At 42.2% G+C, this 4,609-nt stretch overlaps 2 non-coding genes across 2 annotated transcripts; both read right to left on the bottom strand.

Annotated features, from left to right (window-relative positions):
* Window positions 1–2,211: 2,211 nt before the first annotated feature.
* TRNAR-CCU (transfer RNA arginine (anticodon CCU)) lies at window positions 2,212–2,284 on the bottom strand. The gene has a single exon. It is a non-coding gene; the product is annotated as a tRNA-Arg (tRNA).
* A 1,315-nt stretch (window positions 2,285–3,599) lies between these two features.
* On the bottom strand, window positions 3,600–3,672 carry TRNAG-GCC (transfer RNA glycine (anticodon GCC)). The gene has a single exon. It is a non-coding gene; the product is annotated as a tRNA-Gly (tRNA).
* Window positions 3,673–4,609: the final 937 nt, after the last annotated feature.

The following is a 4,609-nucleotide window of genomic DNA, read 5'->3' as shown; positions in this document are numbered from 1 at the left end:
ATCAAAGGCCAGAAATGAAAAATGGGCCCTTCAAGAAGCAGGCCTTCCTATTAAGGAGTTGATCAGGCAATAAATGCATGTACGAGTGAGTTCACACCACCTTAGGGAATGAGGGCTACAGAGACAACTACTCGCTCCCTGCTCTTGAAGAATTTTATATCTAGAACCAAAATGTCTAACAGAACTTCCTGCAGTGATGAAAATATTCTACATCTGCCCTGTCCAATGTGGAAGACAAAAGCCACACGAGCCTATTTAAATTTAAGTTAAAAATTCCGTTCTTCAGTCACACTAGCCACATTTCAAGTGCAAAGCAGCCAAATGTGGCTATTTAAATTGAAGTTTAAATTAATCACATTTACAGAACATTAATAATTTAGTTCTCAGGAATACTGGTCACATGTCAAGTGCTTAGCGGCCATCTGTGGCTCATGGCTGCTGTGCTGGGCAGTGCAAACATAGAGCATTTCTTTCATCACAGGAAGTTCTATTGGACAGAGATGTTCTCGAAAATGTCAGAAGAGGAGGAAAGTATAATGTCCTTATTTTTAAGAAGTATTAATTATATGATCTTCTTTAAATGAAATCAATCATGAGTGATACCAAGCAGGACGAGGTGCACAAAAGGCTCATAGGCTCCTGGGCACAAAAGCCTTTCTGTGTCCCCCATTTCTTGTTTGTAGGAAATAGGCTTCATTCAGCCTCCAGGACCTTCCCTGAGTTCCAAGGGCAGGTTCAAACAGATGCTAATTAGGGAAGGGAGGAGATGCAGAGACAAGGGAGGAGCAGTCAAGAGGAACAATAGTGCAGCCTTGGGGCAGGGTCCTGGTCCCCCCTCAGGGGATATACATAACAATATCTTTGAGCTGTTGTGCAGATACGGAAGCCCCACCAGGTGGGAGAAGTTAACAGTATGCTGCCCACAAGCACATAGACCACAGACCATTTGGAACCAGAAGGATGATGATGCTGCCTCCCACTTACCTCACCACCAACCAATCAGAAGAATGTCCACGAGCTGATCACCCCCCTCTTTGAACCATTACTATAAAACTCCTCACTACCCCCTCCAGGTGGGGACACAGAGTTTTGAGGGCTTTAGCTCACTGTGGACCCCTTTGCCTAGCAAAGCAATAACGCTATTCTTTTCTACTTTGTCCAAAACTCTGTCTCCGAGATTTAATTCAGTGCTGGGGTACAGAGGCCAGATTCGGCTTCAAAGCCATGATGAAAAGTAAAAACAATGGACGAGACTCTTCTTATCAACTGAAGGCAAACTATATATACTTAACAACATACCTATATCCAGATGGATACTCGATCTTAAATTGGCTTTGAATTCATACATAATTATAACACTGTTAAGCAACGTCTTTAGCAATTGACGGTAAAAGGTTAGGCACAAAAAGCCTCCACTTAAGAAGTTTCCTATGAAAAGAAGTTAAATCCATTCAAGTCTTGACTTTGTAGTCAAAGATGATCCGTGTGTGTTGATACAGCCATCAAGGAAAGAATGAAATTTAGGATAACAGAGATACCACCGAGGTGAATTATTTTGCTCCAGCAAACCTCAGGCTGAGATTTATTTCTTCTCCTTGGTAATGCATAACGAAGAAAGTCAAGTGTGGACTTGTGTCAGTGGACCATTTAAGCTGATGCATTACAAAACTAGTAGTGGCTTTCACCTCATTTGAGCTATAGACCTATCGATGTTCTCATTAAGAACTAATATTCTCAGTGACTTGAAACTCATCATAAATATTTAAGTAGAATTACTCCTAAAATTAGAGCTTCCTCCCTGCCCTTCATTCATGAAAGGGTCTCAACCCATTTGTGACTATGTTTCCAAGGAGGAGCATAACAGGTATGCCCACAGTGACGAGCCCTCAATATTCATGTAGACTCTGATACACATGCCATGAAAATGGAACACAGTAGTTGTGCAGAGTAGAGTACATGGGTCTCCCATCATCTTGTTTACATACCTGGATGTTGGGGTTGCCTTTTCGTTACCATCCTTATTTTTTTTTATATCTATTTTTTTATTATTTTTTTTAAATTTTGATAATTTACTTTGGCTGCACTGGGTCTTAGTTGTGGCACGCAGGTTCTTCGTTGTGGCATGCGGGATCTTTTAGTTGCAGCATGTGGACTCTTAGTTCTTAGTTGCGGGATGCAGACTCTTACTGGTGGCACGCACGCAGGATCTAGTTCCCCGCCCAGGGATTGAACCTGGGCCCCCTGCATTAGGAGCACAGAGTCTTACCCACTGGACCACCAGGGAAGTCCCTTGTTATCATCTTTAGAACTCTGGTCTTCAATGACTTTGGCCCAGAAAACACTCAATAAGGCAATTTGATTTTTCAAAATTGGTTTCTTCACACATGAAATAATTTAATTTAATAACAATGATAGTAATCTTGTTAATTGAAGGAAGGAAATTCACTGAGCGAAGCCACATTAATGCCTAGCATCATTTTACTCTGTTCAGATTTTCTGAACTTAGCAGACTATACCCTGGCTTCTGGAACACTCCATCCCAGGTGTGACTGAGCATCTTGGGTGAGCACTGCCCACCTCCAGGGAAGAGATCTCTGCCCTGGTCATGGAGGTTAGCCAAAAATACCTGGTGTCAAGTGGGCTGCCTTCCCTTTTCATTTCCTCATTCCAAACTCCTCTTTTCCCTGGTGTGTTTTTTTTATCCCTTTTCCTTAAAATAAATAAATAAATAAATAAATAAATATATGTATATATATATATATATAATCTCCTAAAACAGTCCTTTTAAAAATAGCCTCTCATGCTTTCTTCCATTCGGTGATCCATAGAAACCCTCAGGATAAACCCCCAAATCCCAGCTCCAGTAGTTATCTAATCATGATCATTGCTGTTATTACAACCATCAGCCATTCATCCGCTGTTTCCATCCTTACTGGTTTCATTATATTGGTTAAAACTATCCCACCAGCACTGAAGCTCCTGGGGTACTACGTTATCACCTCGTCCGGGAAATGACTGCCATGAACCGCTCCCAGGTACGGGCTCCTTTTAGTCATGCCTGATTGGATTAAGAGCGAACATCTGAACTAAGACAAACTAGTCAAATTGTTTCTTCCTAAAAAATTTAGAATTAGAATTAAGAGTTTAATCAGTCTGACCTGGTTGTTGCAGTTGCACACTTGGGAGACTTGAGTTGGCTATCACCTGCCTCACATGTGATGGAGGCACAGGAAAAAAAAAAAAAAAAAAGGAAGCCTATTGCAAAAAAAACAACAGAACTTCTGGCAGATTTTCAGTTCAAGCTCCTATCTCCCCAGTCCCACCCCTCCACACCCCTCATGGATATACACAAATAACCACAATCCTCTTTCAAAGATCACCACCTCTCTGACATAATCATCTCCATCTCTTTTCTTTTTTGCTTTTGAATGACTGTTTTCATATATCCTCTTCTTCCTTTGTATATTAAGTACAAAGATTCCCACCCACCCCCTTTTCTTAATATTTATTTATTTATTTGGTTGCGCTGGGTCTTAGTTTTGACACACAGGATCTTCGTTGCCGCATGAGAATTCTTAGTTGCTGCATGTGGGATCTAGTTCCCTGACCAGGGATCGAACCTGGGCCCCCTACATTGGCAGTGCAGAGTCTTAGCCACTAGACCACCAGGGAAGTCCCTGCTCCTCCTTTTTAAGGCCAACCCTTCAACTTGACTTGGCCCTACTCCTTTCCATCCCCAAAGAAACCCTCAACAGCTATCTTCAATTACCATCTCTGGCACCCACCTGTTCATCTTCCATTTCTATTTCTCCAGGGAGAAGTCTTCAGGTGTGCTTCTGTTTTCCTTCACTTTGTCACCAAACTACTGGAGAGAGAGGTCTGCACTTTGTAAACAAGTACTGAACTCTGGCTACCTCCGAGTAACAATAACCCCAGAGCTCTGTGTACGGCATGACTCTGCTACTACCTCCTGTCCACCCTCACCCTCCATTAAGCCCAGCAAGCTGTCCTCTACCCTCATCACTCCATGGAAGCAATTATCCCAAAGGACACCTTAGACTTCCAATCACCAAGTCTTAGGTCCTTTTCTTATTCCTCACTCTATTTGGCTATTGCATCAGATAACAATAACAGTTTACTCTCGGTGGTAGGCAGAAAAATGATCCCCCCAAAATGCCCAGCTCCTAATCCCTAGATCCTGTGCACATGTTACCTTATATGGCAAAAGGGACTTGGCAATGTGATTAAGGTTATAGACCTTGAGATAGGGAGAGTTTCATAGATTATCCATGTGGGGCCAATCTAATCACACGAGCCAAGAGTCAGTCAGAAAAATGTGATGAAAAAAGCCATAGGAGAGATTTGAAGCATAAGATGGACGTAATCCACCATTGCTGAAGATGGAGTAAGACAGCCAGGAGCTGAAGATGGAGTAAGGCAGCCTCCAGAATGCTCAGGCAACAGCAAACAAGGAAATGGGACCTCAGTCCTACAACCACAAGAAAGTGAATTTTGCTAACAATCCTAATGATCAAGTAAACAGATTCTTCCTTAAAACCTCCAGAAAAGAATACAGTCCTGTGACATCTTGATTTTAGCCAGGTGAGAA

This window comes from Tursiops truncatus, chromosome 4 (assembly GCF_011762595.2).
Source record: "Tursiops truncatus isolate mTurTru1 chromosome 4, mTurTru1.mat.Y, whole genome shotgun sequence".
In the NCBI taxonomy this organism is placed as follows: Eukaryota; Metazoa; Chordata; class Mammalia; order Artiodactyla; family Delphinidae; genus Tursiops; species Tursiops truncatus.
This window is presented reverse-complemented; position numbering and strand designations above follow the sequence as displayed.